Raw genomic sequence first — 18,312 nt, forward strand, 5'->3', positions numbered from 1 at the left:
CTCATGCATGCAAGGCAAGTGCTCTACCACCGAGCCACTTCCCATCCCCATGAACAGGCTTCTTTATGAGCAAAATGTGTCCTCTTTTCTTTCCCTGGGCTTTGATGACATTTTCTGTGGTATGGTTGGCAGCGTGCATGTGCGCTCATGTGCCCAGATTTGAATTCAGAGTTTTGAGCTCTTGCTCAGCTTTTTTTTTTTTTTTTTTTGCTCATAGCTGATACTCTTGAACCACCCTTGTACTTGGGCATTTTGCTGGTTAATTGAGAATACAAGTCTTAATGGCTTTTTCTGCTAGGGCTGGCTTTGAACTGTGATCCTCAGGTCTCAGCCTCTTGATTAGCCAGGATTTCAGGCTTGAGCTACTGGTTCCCAGCTGAGCATGGAGGAGTTTTATAGCATGAAGTGGCCTAGTTCTGGATCCTAATTTTTATCCCGTCATATATTGGGGTCCATGAGCTCATCTAAATGAGGTACATGTGCTAAGGACTCTTGGATGCATAAGCTCTTTCCTCACTTCGGACTCACAGCTGACCTTTCAAGGACCTCTGAAAGGGACTGGTGGGCACCCCCTCTTTTGTTGCTGTTTGGAGAAGCTCAATGTATGGTGCCAGGCTGGTCCTCCTACCTGTGGGCCCCCACCCCTAATATGGGATCTATTGATGTAGAGGACCTGGAAACTCAGATTTGGGGTCAGTGATGATAGCTCTTCGGTCATATCCTTTGCACACTAAAGATACCACTTAACTGCCTGTGAATCAGCATTTCAGCAGCACAGAACATTAGACCCCATTAAGGACTTCTCACTAACCAGTCTTTGTTACCTCCTGGTGGGCTTCCCCTACCTCAGCATTACTTGTTTTAATCCTCGATTGGGCCAAACATTGAAAAGGATCCTCTGCCTGGAGGCTTCCAAGAGCTTGTCCAGGGGTTGTGGCTCCTGAACTTGTGAGTCCTTCTTTTCAAGACCCTGACTATCCAGCTTCAATTCTTCAGCTTCTTGCTTTTCTCCAAGTAAAGCCTGGTGTCTCTTTGGCTTCCGTTTTCTAGAATCCAGAATTCTAGAATTCCGTTTTGTTTGGAATCCATGGACATGGGGCAGGCACGATTTTCTCTAAGAAGCCTCGGAGCCTATCTAGCCTGGCCAATCAAAATGAGGTAATAAGTGATTGACTGATGAACAGAAACCATTATCTGTCTGGTCTGAGCTCTGAGAATGGAGGAACAGGGCCAGAGGACAGTAGGGGAGGTAAGGACGTGGCTAGATGCTTCTGGAGTAACTGGCTGGACATCTACAAGGATCAGGAAACCTAGTCCCTTGAGAGCTTCTTGGTTGGCTGCCTAGGTGACCTCCACATCCATTTCTTCTGTCTGAAGATGAAGAACACTCTCTTATTCCCTCCTCCCCTTGTGATCTGACCAGAGACAGACACACAGACACACAGACACACAGACACACACACACACACACACACACACACACACACACACACACATGCCTGACATCAGCATTAGGATAGCCTGACAGAGCATGCCTGTTGGGCTGCTAGCAATTTGTCAAGCTGTCTTCATCTTGGTAATGTGGACCAGATGCTTCTGGTAGGCCTGGCTGACTCATTGCCAGTCCTGCCTGCTGGAGGACCTACCAGGGTCCACACCGAGCTCAAACCAGCTGCCTTCCCAGAAGTGCCAGGCTGCTGGGGTGGGGCAAGGGAGCAGGACACAGGAGGATCAGGCATTTAGGGTTCTGAATGATGGAGAGTTTTTCTAGTAGTCATGAAGTTTTGTTTTGTTTTTGTTTTTAGTCTTTCCTAAGATGAAATAGGCATAAGTAAACATGAATTCAGAGGGTTGTGGAACCTGCGTGCATTTGTGAGTGATGTTGAGTAGCATAGTATGCCATGTTTAGTGGCTCTCCCCAGGAACCCACCTGGAGAAGTATGCATACTGTACTTACTGTGGCAGGGAGCTGGGGAGGGGGGAGGGGAGGGAGGAGAGGGGGGTATGAGAGGAGAAGGGGGGGGAGGAGGAAGGTAGGGGAGAGAAGGGACTAGTAAGACCATAGCAGAGAGTGTGGACATTCATCAGCCACATCTTGAAATCTTGGTTCAACTTTCTAGGGAACAGCCAGGGTAGCTATGAAGGCCCCAGCCCTGAAGGACTCACACATTTGGGCTACCCCAAGCTGGGCACAGAGGCCTTCCTCTGTGGGCACCCTGGACAGGGGCAGGCGACAAAGTATCTGAGTCCTTCACAGCCTGGGGCCGGGAGGGAGGGAGCCAGAGACCTCAGATTTTGGCAAATTGTAGTAGAATAACCAGACGACCAGGTTAACACAAATGTTGGCCTTGAGGGTACAGCACTGGCACACGGGTTCTGGGATGCAGCTCAGTGGTACAGCATGTGCATACGATCCTGGGTTGCATCCCCAGAAACTGCCTCAAAAAACAAAAATATAATCATCTAGCTAACATGTCCCTTCATCGCTGTGTAAGCCAAAGGCCTACGGAAGACAACAGGCTTGGCTCTCCATGGCTTCTCAAAGTGCAGTGGTGTCAGCGCCCCCTGCTGTCCATCCATTTCTGGTTCTCAGCTATAAACTGAGAGCAATAAGCCTCACGACCCCCCAAGTTGTCTTCCAGCTCTGTTTTCATCAGAAGGAAAGCACATAGCTCAGCCATGTGGGCAATCTGAGAGCAATGAAATTTAGGGCTACTGTTTACTCATCTTTTTTTTCCCCCTCAATCATTTGAATCAGGTGGACCTGAGGTTTGCTGGGAACATAGCTAATTCAGAAAAAATTATGCCTGATGTTGGGATTACACAGGGGCCTTCACCAAGCCCAGCAAGATCAAGGAGAGCTTCTGAGGTACTGAAGATGAGACCTGAAGGTGAGGAGTCAGCCAGGCTTGAAAAGTGTGTGTGTGTGTAGCAGGGGGCGGGGGGGGGGGGGGATTGGGCAGAACCTCGGTTCTTCAGGGAGTTGGGGGCTGGCTGTATCCACTTCTTTTTCGGTCACTCCTATTACTCAGTAATAGACTCATAGTCTAGGAAGACGTCTGCCCGTCCATGCAGAAAGGGGTGCTGTGCGCAGAAGGAAGAAGCATTTGATTAAAACAACCACCCACGCACCCAGGGCTTCTGCCACGCCCAGCCCTGCAGGGTGAACAGGTGCCTGGGAGGGGGAGATAGGAAGAAAGACACAAAGACAGCCTCAAGAATCAGAGCGGGGAAACCAGGAAGGCCTTCTGTCTCAGAGGACAAAGGACCCTAGATCATCTCCCAGTTTTTTATTACCCAGCATGACGTAGAGGGGAAAGGCATAACTAGTGAAAAGTGAGTAAGTTTCTTCTCTAACACACATTTGGGTAGAAAAGTGACCCTGAGCTGAACAAGCTCTTAGGCTAACATCTTCACGTCAACTAGCTATCCTCTTACCTTGGCTTGGGAGAAGGGTCAGAGACAGGGGCCAGGGCCACTATTCTCCTGTGCATGTCTCTGCACTCGGCCTGAGTGACCCTTGCCACTTAGGCAACCCTGGCATGGCACCTTTGCATGTGGCAAAGGGTGCTTCAGCTGTGCTCAGGGAGATCAGAGATACCTGTTGGCCTGCCCCAGGTCTGCCCACTTGAGCCACTGTCTCACCCGCTGCCCAGGTGGTCCTGACCGATGGTTCTTTGTGCTGAGGTTTGCATTTTAGCCGGTTGAGGAGGGAATGGAGGTGCCCAGCAATGCCCCTGTTCCTCTCCTTGCTACCCTCGGTGTGGGCTCACAAAGTACCTTCTGTTTCCAGAGGAGGAAACGAGCTCCCCTGTGGTCCTCACCCAGCACTTCCTGGGAAGCTGGAGCTGGACAGCTTGGGACGAGCTGTGTCTGGCTGAGCTTGACCCGCTTGCTTGCTTTATTTGGGGACTCCAGTGATTTCTCTGGCAGGAGTACAGTGGCAGAATGGAAGGGCTACCAGTGCTCACATGAGGTGGTCAGGCTTCCTGTCTTTGTCTCTCTGTTTGATCAAGGACCTGCTGGCTCATCTCTGGGCAGAACATTGAGCATGATGATGGATACCCCCCTCCTCTCCAGGACAGAGATTCTCAGAGGTCACTGCCCAGAAAGCACTTGGTCTTGGGAGGGCCTGTGTCCCCGCCCAAGGGATGATGGGAGGCAGCTCCCAGGAAAGGAGCCTTGGTGTGAGAAGACTGGGCTGCTGGCCTGGTTGGCTCCTTAGTAACAGATGGGGTTTTAGAAAAGCCCTTCAAGGTATGATTCTGTGTCCTGTGAAATAAAGCCGCAGAGCCCCACCATGATGTGGGGGTGTGGAAGAGGAGTCAGCACAGAGATGGTCACCATGACAATAATAGGAACCACCATGGGGCCAGGTTGGCTGCATATGGCTTTGCACATGGGAACCATGCATGGGATCTGCCGAGGTCCATGGGCTCCTGTGGGAGTCCTTGAGAGCCATCTGTATAACAGAGGTATACATTGTTACAGAGAGAGAGAGGGAGAGACAGAGAGACAGAGAGAGACACACACACACACAGAGACAGAGAGAGACAGAGAGAGAGAGACAGAGAGACAGAGAGACACACAGAGAGAGAGAAACAGAGAGAGAGAGAGAGAGAGAGAGAGAGAGAGCATTGAACACTATCCTGGGTTCTCCACACCTGGCTGAGCTCCATAGCAACCTCAGGCCCTATGTGTAAAAGCCAGTCCATCCCCTCTCCATTCTGGTCCTCAATGATGCTTTGACAATAAGAGGTTGACACAGATGACCCCTAAGGTTTCATCCATTAAAGTGGTCTGGGGAGAATTGCCATAAGAAGCCTGTGCAGGTGCTAACGGCAGGAAAAAGGAGGAGATGGGGGATTGTGAAGGGTGATAGATAGGGGACAAGTGGACCTTTGTTCCTAATGCCTCATTCTCTGAGGGTCACAATTCCATGGAGCTTCTTGGTAGCTATTCTCAGCTCCCAGCCCAGATGACTCAGAAGCAGACAGGGACTCAAAACGCTTCTTCAAATGAGTCTCTCTCCCACTCCACAGGTAGCCAACCTGGCATGGGACATTGGCCACACTGAAACAATAAAGACAGAGGCAGCACATGACGGTGGGGGTATGTGGTAGAGTGTGTATGAGTCATGTAGAATGTAAGAGTGTGTAGTGTGCGCCTCAATCAGGAGGCAAAAAGAGAAGAGAAAGGGACTGAGGTTGCAATTCTCCAAAGGCATATGCCCAATGACCTAAAGTCCTCCTTCTAGGCCTTACCTCCCAACAGCACCCCCTTGGGGACCAACTACTCTTTTGGAGGCATTCAAATCCAATCAATAACCCACATCCTTGCAGGCTGCTTGGTTGCTGATGTCCCTGATCCCAAAGTGAGGAATCATAATGAATTGGCTCCGAACTGCAAATTTAGATGCATGAGTTTGGGGCTGAAAATTCTGGGAAGGGATAAGGTGTCACCCACTTTCATCTTTTATACTTCTTAGCTGAAGTATATATTCTCAGCTAATCTGAGGTATAAAAGCCCAAGAAAAACAGGATCCAAATCTTTGCGGGGAGGATGTGACAGCAAGGCTCAGAAAACTCCCAAGTGCTCAGAGCCTGACCCTAGGTAGACTCTTCCTAGGACTGCCACCTGCAAAGGGAAGCCAGAGACACCCACATGCCGAGAGCCCGGAGGACAGGAATGGTGGCTTCTAGGCCTCCTGGGTTGCCGGCGAATGACTTTCACTGACTTTTCCCTGGGTTAGGGGAAGGGCCCCACAGGGATGAAGGTGGGAGCAGGGTGCCAGGATAAATGTCACAGCACAGTGCGGCAGGCTTCCGGAGCCATCAAAAGAGATAGTAGATGGTTTCAGTGCCCAGCAGGAAGAGATTTGCCTGCAGAGTCTGGAATTCATCATGTTTACCTCCCTCCCCTGGGGCCTGCTCCCTTTGGTGTGCACAGATCGACAGTGGAGCAGGATGAAAGCAAAGGGCCTCAGAACCTGGACTCTAGGAAGTGGAGAGAGGGTAGCAGAGGACGCTGCAGATAGGAGGGAGATGCTCAGGATGCAACGGGGAGCTGCCCCAGGGGCTGCCAGAGGTGGCAGGGCTCTGAGGCTGATGGGAAGGAAGCAGGTGCAATGGGGATGGGTCAGGGTCCCACCTGGCAGCAGGACCCCAGGCACATCTGAAAATGCATGTTGGAGAAGCCAGAAAGCAATGGACAAGGATGCTCATTATGGGACAGATGGAGGAAGGGAGGCCCTGTGTGTTCATTAGGTAGGACTGTGTGTGTGTGTGTGTGTGTGTGTGTGTGTGTGTGTGTGTGTGTGTGTGTGATGAGTGGGTGACACAGATTCAGATAATTAGAGCCTCCTATCCATGTACCATCTTTTAGATGATTTTGACATACCCTTATTTCATTATTTGTAAAGAAAACTTGAAAGACAGAACAGTCATGTCATAGACAGAGGAAAACCCTGGCAACCCAGCACAGCAGATAACAGCTTAGTCAGTGCAAGCTCGGTCCTTCCTGCTGCCTTCTTGTCCTTAGGTCAAAAGAGAGATGGTAGCTCACGCCTGTAATCCTAGCTACTCAGGAGGCTGAGATCTGAGGATTGTGGTTCAAACCCAGCCCAAGCAGAAAAGTCCCAGTCCCAGAGTTTAAACCCCAGGACCAGTATTAAAAAAAAAGGAGTGGGGGCCACACAAGTGTTAGATGCAGAGGAGAGATCCCTCCCCATAAGGAGATTCACTCCAAATAAGGGTTTCCCCCAAGGATCAGAAGGATCAGGAATAAATGAATAGGTGAATGACATCTCCCTGTGTGAACCCATCCCATGCCAGTATAGCTACCATGCCAATTCACCAATGGACCACTTGCCCCTGGAAGGTCTCCTTTGTGCCACATCCCAGTATTTGACCAGCTGCAAAATAAGACTTTTGGCTGGCAAATGACTTCTAGGATCCCTTGTAACCCTAACATCCCTCCTAACATTCCCTTCATGTACAGTTTCTGAGATGAGCTTTATCTTCTGTCCTGGAGGCTGGGGGGAGGGAAGGGGGTGATTAATACCAACACTGACCTCTCTCACACCAAACACCTGGCACCTAGCAGGCGCCCACATCTCTCTCTGCTCATCTTCTCTGCTTCAGTCTGACCCCCTTGAGAGCTTCACGTAGGCTTAAATGTCAGTTTGAAAAATAGGATTCCATTAAAAGATTACTATCTGCCTTCTAACCCAGGCCCTGAGATATAGTTGGTTCTTACTGGATTTGGTTTGGGAGGCATTTCAAAAGCAGGGTGTGTGTGTGTATGTGTGTTTGGGGGAGCCAATTTATCACCCATGGTGAGACAGTCAAATCAGGTGTCACGTGGGGGCGTTGGATAGAAGTTGGCAAAGTGTTTCACAGTGTTTTAGCGTTGGGCAGTCAGGCAGCAGGGGTGGTGTCCATGCTTGAGCACATCTCCTGTGCCAGGGAATAGCAGCACCTGGCTGGAAAGTGCACTTACACTGGGAAATTCAGGCCAGAGAAACACACGGTAAACAGGTAATTACGTCTGGCACACAGGAAGAGTTTCTGTAAGGAATCCTTTCAACAGGCAATCCCCTGGTGAGTTTTAAATAAAGTTCTGTTTTGTTTTTTCCTCCCAGAGTGTGGTAAGGACTTTCCTTAATAAGAGAGAGAGGCATGTTCTTAGCAGATTCATTTCACGGATGGGCTTTCTCTGGTAAAGACTAATCTGATTTTGGTCTCTACAGCATGGCCTTTTCTGAGACTTTTGTGGAAAGACTTCCATATAATATATGGCCTCTTGTGTCTGCCTTCTTTCACTTAGCATAAGATTCCCCCTCCCCCCATATCCATCAAACTTCTATCAGCTATCTGAGTTATATTTGCAGTGCTGGGGACCAAACACAGGGCATTAAAATACTTTGAGTCTGCACTATATTGAACTATATTAGGTGAATTATACAATAAACATCAAAATTACAAAAGCATAGCATAATATTTTCAAGGTTCATCCAAGTAGCTAAACTTCATTGTTCTTGTGAGTTGAATAACAGTATTCCATGGTGTGACCACATTAAGTTTAAGCCAGAAGTAAGGCTACGGCTCAAGTGGTAGAACAACAACCTTGAGTGAAAAAGCTAAAAGACAGAGCCCAAGTCCTGAGTTCAAGCCCTGGTCTAGGTACTTGAGACATAGCTTTACTTCCGGCTTTGATAAGAGTCTCATGGAATTTCCTGCCCTGACTGGCTTCAAACTGTGCCCCTGGCTTCTAGGTTCAACTTTACCTAAAATGTTGGTGACCATTCATTACAACAGGTGCATCATTTTACATTGCACCAGCAATGGCTGAAGGTTCAAGGTTCCCTATGCTCTTGGCAATCTCCTCTTCATCTATCTTTGGGCTTGGTCATCCTGGAGACTGAAGGGCTATCTCGTGCATTCAGCTGCATTTCCCTCATTCACTCCTGTGATATGTATCCAAGTCTCTGGATCCTCAAGTCCCTGCTTTATCTGCGCCAACGAAGGGCAGAGGTGAGAAGAGCTGACCTGAGGGAAGGAAATCTTCCACCATCCCCTCCTGCTGTGGCTAGAGCAAGGGGGATTTGTTCAGGTTCCCTGTGTGAAAAAGACATTGAACACGAGAGGGAGGGAAGTTGCTTTGAAGATGCACAACGCTCAGACCAAAATAGACTTAAAAGATAAGGGCAGAGAAGATACCATGGAAGTGAAAAACCAATTCATTTAAGAAAATGACAAAAATGAAAGAAAATCCACTGGACAGTAATCCTCCTGACCCTGGGGGTTACTTCCAAGTGATATGAATAGTACCAAACCCTATACATAGTAAAAATTTTTCCTGAATGTACATGCCTGTGGCAAATTTTGATTTATCAGTCAGATGTAGTAAGAGATTAGCAATAAATCATAGAACAATTATGATAAAGTACTGAAATCCACATTATGTGAATATGGTCTCTCTCCTTTCCCCCTCCCTCTCTCTCTCTCCTTCCCTCTCATTCTCTAACTATCTTACTGTGCTGTTCTTACCCTTCTTGTTGTGATATGAGTAACACAAAGTTCCTGTGTTGGGACAAGGGGAAGTGAAGGATGTATGCATTGTGAAGTAGCATTAGCTTACTAATCAGTGTTACTTGAAAGTTGGGCACTGGTGGCTCATGTCTGTAATCCTAGGTACTCAGGAGTCTGGGATCTAGAGCATCACAGTACAAAGCCAGCCCGGGCAGAAAAAGTCCTTTAGGCTCTTATCTCCAGTTAACTACTAAAAAGCCAGAGGTGGAGTTATGGATCAAGAGGTAGAACACCAGAAAAGCAATATTGGATTAAGGGAGATCACTCTAGTACCCAACTGGGGTGGGAACCCAACCCAAGGGTCATATAAAGCCTGTGAAGTTATTGGTACGTGGTGGCACAGACATGGATGCTTCTGTCTTCTTGTTGGCATCCCACATCTGTCTATGTGTTTTGATAGTTCCCTGCCCCAGCTAGAGATGATAAACATTCACAACTAGCAATAGCATAAAACAGCACAGAGATTCTCAAGGGTTGGAACCCTCATTTCCTGCCTCTGCTCTTTGCTGGAAGGCTCTCTGATGTCCACATGACCACCTCTGCTTCACTGGGGTCTGGTCCCTTGGGGTTGCTAGGGGCAAAATCAGCACTTCTATCACAGCTATTTCACAGAATAATTGCATTTCATCATTTTACATGTGAATTATCGGTCAATTTCAGATTGTATCAAAGAGCAAGTATCATACTTTAACTTTTCAGTCCACAGTCAAAAGTAGACTTTTGACCAATGCTTGTTGGAGTTTTCTAGCCAACATCTTACAGTCCACCCATTTATCCATCAATCCATCCATTCATCCATCTACCCATCTACTCATTGTCTGTCCCTCCCTCCCTCCCTCCCTTTATCTACCCATCTATCTATCCATCTACCCATCCATCCACACTTCTTTCCATTCCATTGACTCACCTATACATTCATCCATCCATTCATGATCTATCTCCTATCTATCTATCTATCTATTTATCTATCTATCTATCTATCTATCTATCTATCTATCTATCTATCTATCTATCTATCTATCTATCTATCTATCTATCTCCTATCTATCTCTCTCTGTCTCTCTCTCTATCCATCCATCATCCATCTTCTCTCTCTTTCTATTTATCTGCAATACAAACCTTCAGTGATATCTTTGACAATGTACCAGTCACTTTTCTAACATATTTATTTCTTCCTACAGTTCTATTACCAAGATGACAGCTTGGCAAATTGCTAACAGCCCAACAGGCATGCTGTCAAGCTATCAAATGCTGATATCAGACATGTTTGTGTGTGTGTGTGTGTGTGTGTGTGTGTGTGTGTGTGTGTTTCTCTTTCTTTCTTTCTTTCTCTTTCTTTCTTTTTCTTCCTTTCTTTCCTTCCTTCCTTTCCTTCCCTCCCTCCCTTCCTTCCTTCCTTCATTGTCCTTCTTTCATTTTTCTTTCTTTATTTCATCTGAGACTGAGATTCAAACTTGTACTTGCTGCTTTTGCTCATTGGCTAGCACTGTACCAACTGAACCATGCCTCCAACCTCTAGAAGTTATTTTTGTGTACTGGTCCTGGGGCTTGAATTGATGGCCTCGGTGCTGTCCCTGAGCATCTTTTGCTCAAGGCTAGTGCTCAACTACTTGAGCCACAGTGCTACTTCTGGCTTGTTTTGAGTACTTTATTGGCGATAAGAGTCTCACAGATTTTCCAGCCTGGACTGGCTTGAAACTGTGATCCTTAGATTTCAGCCTCCTGAGTAGCTAGGATTACAAGTGTGAGCCACTGGTGTCCAGTTGGAAGCTACTATCTCCATTTTATAGATAAGAAAACTGGGCACAGAGAAGTGAAGTAACTTGTTTAGAATCACATAGCTAGTAGGTGGGAAAGCCAGAATCAGAACCCAGGTATGTGAAGCACATATGTGCCTTACTCAGATGCTATGGTCTTGTTGATGGACAGGAAGCAGATGTGATCCTGGCAGAAGTTGGCTGTTTGTTCTCTGAGCAGTCTGGCTATTCTTCAGTCAATCATTGGGTCTGATCGGCTTTTCATGCAGCTGGAATATCTGGGTTGGCCACAAGCTAGGTAGGCTCATCAAAATGGAGAACAAGAAGAGTCTTTTGGGAGCCACTTTGCTAATTATTGGTTCTCACAGGATTGTCTCTATCCTCATGACCCCTGGCATCATTTCCTTGAAGCTGGTCTTACCTTCTAGCCCTTTTTCTGCCCTTCCCTTAGAGGACTCTGTGGGTCCACCCCCGTTGCTACAGTGAGGGCTCAAGCTCTGGGCTGCTCTGTATGCCTGGCCATCGGCATCCATCGGCATCTCCAGTGCTGGATTAGGAGCTCCCACAGAAGCTGCAGGAAGGAGACAGAGGCAAGGAGTTAGCACCTGGGATTTGGACATATTTTCTCCCCAGCCCTGGTGAGTTACCTTCATCTTTCCCTCAAAGGCTTGTCTTAGCCCCTTTGGTTTAGGCATTTTAAAAACAAAAGCTGGAAGAACATTGAGGGTCAGGACTTAGGAGATGAGAAACATGCTGGCATGGCTTAGATTTGGTTTATCCTTCAAGGGTTCTTGCATTGAGAATGTGGTCCTTGATATGGCTATGTTAAGAGGTGGAGGGGGGGGAACCTTTAAGGGGTGGAGTCTGGGGTAAGATCACTACTGAGCCTGTCTTTTGCTTGGGCTTTTTTGTTTTCAAGGGGATCTCTTCCTCCCTCTGTGGCTCTGGTCAGGTCTTGGCGATGTCATCTACCATGAAGACTTCACCAGAACAGAGCAGATGCTGGTACCCCAGAACTATGAGTTAAATACTGTTCATTTCTTTATAAAGTCCTCAGCTGAAGCTCTTTTTACATTTTTAGTTAGCATCAATTAATTGTACAAAGGAATTCCATTTTGGTTTGTCCATGAATGCATACAGTGTACCTTGATCAGATTCACTCTCTCCATCCCTCACCCTCTTCTTTCTACCCTTTCCAAATAGGTTTCTTAAAGGATACAGAATTAGCAATATAGTGTAGAATGGCCATTTATTTTCTTCCTTTTTTTTTTTTTTTTTTTGCCAGCCCCAGAGCTTGAACTCAGGGCCTGGACATTGTCCCTGGGCTTCTTTTGCTCAAGGCTAGCACTCTACCACTTGAGCCACAGTGCCACTTCTGGCTTTTTCTGTTTATGTGTTTCTGAGGAACTGAACCCAGGGCTTCATACATGCTAGGCAAGCACTCTACCACTGAGCCACCTTCCTATTTGTTTGTTTGTTTGTTTTTATCTGTTCCTGTGGTACAATAAGGAGTTGTATTTGATACTGAACTCACAGAGTGGCCACCTTTAAATCCTAAATGTTTTTCAAGAATGATGTGTCCACTTGTGAAAACAGCCCAGATGCCCCACTATAGATGAGTGGATCCAAAAAACATAGTACCTAGACACAAAGGATTTTTACACATCCATTAAAAAGAATAGTATTCTGTCATTTGCAGGGAAATGCAATGGACCTAGAACAAATCATGTTAAATGAGGTAAGCCAAGTATAGAGAGACAATGGTGCATGTTTTCTCTCATATGTAAAAGCTAGATCTAAAATACATGGGGACACGACAAATTATACAGGTCTCTCGGCATTCACACACAGTGAGACCAAAGGGAGATACTCTTAGGAGAGGAACACAAAGGCATAGCCTATGTGCTTCTGATCATATAAAATAATCGTTACTATAAGATTATCTCTTTGTTGCTTTGTATGTCCCTCCCCCACAGTATAACCCCTGCTTTCACTATATTTGATGTCAGTATAACTTGTGGAGGAGATGGGGAAAAACCAGTTGTTTAAGGGTACAGGTGGACCTGTTGCAACAATGAGAAGTACAAGTTGTCATGTCCAAAACGAGCTTTACAACGTCGGTGCGGGGCGGGGGGGGGGGGGAGGAAGGGGGGGGAAGGAGAAGGATTGGGATTGGGGGGGGAGGGGGGAGGCTGGGAAGGGATGTGAAGGGTAAACCAAAGGAGGAGGCTGCAATGCTTGGTAAGAAATGTACGCATTATCCTGCCCATGTAATTGTAACCCCTCTGTACAGTATGTTCACAAATAAAATAAAATTAAATTAAAAAAAAAATAATCGTTACTGAAATGAACTCCAAGAACTGAAAACAAGAGATGACCTAGGCCGCCATGCTTTCTATTTCAGAGCAGGCCCAAGGACCAGGTATGACCTGAAGGACCAGGTGTGACTTACTGACTAGGCCAGGGCTGTACACACAGCAAGTCCTCAGGACATCGCAGTTGGATCAGACACCTGAAAGGAAATTAGACTCATCTAGTCTAGTCCTTTCATTTTACAGGCATGGGAAACTAAGGCCCAGTGAAGACAAGTGACTCAAACTAATATTTATAGCTAACAATTATGAGCGTGAGAGAGACAGGCCGGGCCTCTGCTGCGCACTTGAGACACAGGGGTTGTTCTCTCTGTGGCACCAGGCGGCGGAGGCCTACAGGATGCCTCTCCTCAGGAGATCCACGCACAAAGACCCTGCCCTTCCCTTGCTCTGAGCCCTGGGAACATCTGGTGATTAGCAGTCAAATTGGAGCCAGCTAACCTTTGCAGTTTGAAATGTTTTCATGGGAGGAGAAGATAAAGAGAACTGGAAAAACAGGAGGAAGGTGGCAATAATAATTCATGATTTATTAAAGACCTACTGCAAGCATGTGTGTGTGTGTGTGTGTGTGTGTGAGAGAGAGAGAGAGAGAGAGAGACAGAGACAGAGACAGAGAGAGAGAGACAGAGAGAGAGACAGAGACAGAGAGACAGAGACAGAAACAGAGACACACACACACAGAGTATAGTGTACACACTGGGGCTTGAACTGAAGGTCTGGTATTCTTCCTGGCTCTTTCACTCAAGGCTGGAATTCTAGCACCCGAACCATACCTCTACTTCTCAATTCTTGATGGTTAATTGGAGGTAAGAGTGTCATGGACTTTCTTGCCCAGGCTAGCTTTAAACCATGATTTTCAGAGCTCAGCTTCCTGAATAGCTAAGGTTATAGGTATTAGCCTGTCCTTTGTTTTAACAGGAGACAGCAATTCGTGGTGCAGCCAGAAAGGCTGTCTGTCAGATACAGGGTCTCCTTTCTGTTATATTGAGTATCTGGGAAGAGATGTGTAGATAAGGACTACCTTTCCCAGCCTCCTGTAGGGTAGGCGTGGTCTTGTGGTTTACATGGAAAATTTTACTCCATCTGGAATTTGTTTTGAGATAAGTTGTGCTGCAGGTTTCCACTTTAGTCCTCCCATCATGGACAAGCAGGTTATCTCATTCCATGGATCGAATGGCCTACTTTTTCATCTCTGATTTGAATTGTGCCTTGTTGGTAATTATACCTTTATTTAAATTACACCTGTAGAACTAGACCCTCTTCTGTTTTGTGACTCTAATGGTCTATTAATGCATTGAGCCAAACTGTTTTAGTTTCTATAGATTTAGGATAAATACATGTAACTATTAGGTGAGAAGGTCCATTTTCATTTTTCTCCCATTTTTTCCCCCTAGCTAATCTCACTTTTTTTTTTTTTTTTTCCAGATGAGCTTCAGAGTAAGTTTTGGTCAAAAGAAATGAGTCGGATAATTTAACTGGGATTGTTTTGAATGAGAAAAATTTAACTTTTTTATAACAGTGAAATTTTACCTTCAGGAATATGCATCATTTAACTTATTTAAGCACCATTAAAACTTCTCAGTGGAAACGCTCCTCAACGGAAAGAACACTGCTGGAGGAATATCAGTACCAAATTTCAAACTCTACTATAAAGCCATAGTAATCAAAACAGCTTGGTATTGGCATAAGAACAGACCTCAGGACCAATGGAATAGAATTGAAAACCCAGAAATGAACCTACAGACCTATAGCCATCTAATCTTCGATAAGGGAGCTAAAACAATAGAATGGAAGACAGACAGCCTCTTCAGTAAATGGTGCTGGCAAAACTGGTTAACTACATGTAGAAAACTAAAGCTAGATCCTTATATATCACCCTGCACCAGAATCAACTCCAAATGGATCAAAGACCTTGAACTCAAAGCAGACACTCTGAAAACATTACAGGATGGAATAGGAGAAACCCTGGGTCTCCTCGGCTCAGGCCGAAATTTTCTGAATAGAGACCCGGAAACACAACAAATCAAAGAAAGGTTGGACAAATGGGATTGTATAAGGTTGCAGAGCTTCTGCAGGGCAAATGACATAGCTAGCAAGATCAATAGAAAGCCCACGGATTGGGAGAAGATCTTTACTAGCCATACAACGGACAAGGGTCTCATATCTAAAATATACTTGGAACTCAAAAAATTAAACCACCCAACAACAAATCCTCAAAGAAACAACTGCCCAATAAGTAAGTGGGCGAAAGACCTAAAGAGAAGCTTCTCTGAAGAAGAAAGAAGGATGGCCAATAGACACATGAAGAAATGTTCAGCATCCCTAGCCATAAAAGAAATGCAAATCAAAACAACATTGAGATATCACCTCACTCCAGTTAGAACAGCAAAAATCAAGAACTCTAACAACAACAGATGCTGGAGGGGATGTGGACAGAAGGGAACCTTACTTCATTGTTGGTGGGAATGTAAACTTGTTCAACCACTTTGGAAAGCAGTATGGAGGTTCCTCAAAAGACTCCATATAGAGCTCCCCAATGACCCAGCAATCCCACTTTTGGGCATTTACCCAAATGACCACAAACAAGGCCACACTAAAGCTACCAGCACAACTATGTTTATTGCAGCATTATTTACCATAGCTAAGATATGGAACCAACCCAGATGCCCCTCAGTAGATGAATGGATCAAGAAGATGTGGTATATATACACAATGGAATTCTATGCCTCCATCAGAAAGAATGACATTGCCCCATTTGTTAGGAAATGGAAAGGCTTGGAAAAAATTATATTAAGTGAAGTAAGCCAGGCCCAAAGAAACATAGGTCCCATGGTTTCCCTTATTTGCAATATCTAGTATAGGTATGAGTCAAGCGGAAAAAGTCAGAGAATGTGATGTTAGGAAAACGAACCCTCAAATATGTATTTTAATGTTTTTGTTTCATTCATGCATGTGTTTCTAACGCATTTATAATATTATTTCTTTGCTGCTTTGTATGTCCCTCCCCCACAGTGTAACCCCCGCTTTCACTATATTTGATGTCAGTATAACATGTGGAGGAGACGGGGACAAACAAGTCGTTTAAGGATTCAGATGGACCTGTTGCAACAATGAGAAGTACAAAATGTCATGTCAAAACCAGCTTTACAATGTCGGTGGGGGGGAGGGAGGGGGGGTATGATTGGTTGGGGGGGGAGGGGGGAGGGTGGGAAGGGAGGTGAAGGGTAAACAAAGGAGGAGGCTGCAATGCTTGGTAAGAAATGTATGCATTTTCCTGCCCATGTAATTGTAACCCCTCTGTACAGTATGTTTTCAAATGAAATAAAATAAAATAAAATTAAAAAAAAAAAAAAACAAAAAAACTTCTCAGTGGAGTTTTAAGGTTTTCTTTTCAGAGAGGTCCTGCATAGTTCTTATACATTTATTTCTGGATGTCTTTCTATTTTTTAAAAATTACAAATGACATCTTTTCAGTATCTTTTCTTCATCGTCTGTAGTTTGTATAACCAGATGAGATCCAAGTCTGTTTGTTTTTCTGAAAAATTTCAGTTGCTTTAGATGTATAATCAAATCACTTGCAAATCAATTCTGAATTTGCTTCCTCCTTTGTAATACAGTTACTTCTCATTTTCTTCCTTATCTAATTGCAGAGCTACACTCAGCAGTGCTGAACTGCTGCTTCTGGAGACCACTAGAGGCTCCTTAGTCACCACTGGGTGCCATTAGCACCCTCAGGGGAAGGGGGACTATGTGCTGTGTGAGGTCTCTGGGGAGAGGTAATCACCTCACCCCTAGTTAAAGAGGACCTTCCTCACTACCCAGTCTGAGACCTCCTTCTGGGAGCAATCTGCCCTCTGAATGCTTAACTTCTGCATCCCTAAGTCAGCCAACTGCAGATCGGAGATAGTCTCAAAAGCCTTGCATCTGGTCCAAACCAGTTCAGATGTTTTCCTGGAAATGATTTCCTAAACAATACAACATGGTAGCTGCATCCATAGCATCCCCATTGCGTTTGACATTATGAGTCATCTAGAGATGACTTCAGGTCCATGAGAGAAGGTGCGTAGGTAAGATACCAGTAGCACATCACTATCTACAAGGGACACCAGTATCTGCAGACTTCAGCAGCTGCAGGAAGTCCTAGATTCAAACCCTCAGGGATATTGAAGGACAAGCATCTCTCTCCTCTTCATAGTAATCATACCTCATGGGGAACATTCAAGGGTCATCTCCCCACTGGAATGTGAGCTCTCCTGGGGTACAGGTATGTTTCCTTCCGGGCTATGCCCTGCCCATCACCTAAGAAATAGATAGTTGATATGTAATAAAATGGCACAATCACAGACAACCCTTAGATGGCTTTTTGTGAAATATTTTCTTCCTAATAACTGCCTTCATCCTTTCAAGCCTTTTTATAGACACACATTCATACCCTCATTAAAAAAAAAAAAAACAAACCCTGCAAATAAATCTATTCACAATAGCCACCTAGCTTGATATGGAATCAACTTAAGTGTCCATCAGAAATAAAAGCATCCGGAAGATACATTATTTGTCCACAAAGGAATATGATTTAGTCATAAAATGGATGAAAGGATCCTGTCATTTGTGACAGCATGGACACAACAGGATGCCATTACGTTACATGAAATAAGTTGGGCATGGAAAGGCAAGCACCACATATCCTTACTTATGTGTGATGGGAAGATTTTTTTTAAGTGTGTGTGTGTGTGTGTGTGTGTGTGCACGTGTGTGCATGCATGCCAGTCTTGGGGCTTGAACTCAGGGTCTAGATGATATCCCTGAGCTTTTTTTCCCCTTTCTCAAAGCTAGTGTCTACCACTTGAGCCACAGCTTCATTTCTGGCTTTTTGCTAGTTCACTGGAGGTCTTAGGACTTTTACTGCTTGGTCTGGCTTTGAACCACAATCCACAGCTCTCAGCCTCCTCAATAGCTAGGATTACAGATGTGAACCACCAGTGCCTGGGAAGGCTGAGAAGATTTAGAGAAGGTGGAAAATGGTACATGAGGTGCAGTTGGATAAAACAATAACTTCATTTTTCATTATTAAAAGATGGCCTCTAAGTAGTT

This window comes from Dipodomys spectabilis, unplaced genomic scaffold (genome assembly GCF_019054845.1).
Source record: "Dipodomys spectabilis isolate Male_0828 unplaced genomic scaffold, ASM1905484v1 ptg000136l, whole genome shotgun sequence".
NCBI lineage: Eukaryota > Metazoa > Chordata > Mammalia > Rodentia > Heteromyidae > Dipodomys > Dipodomys spectabilis.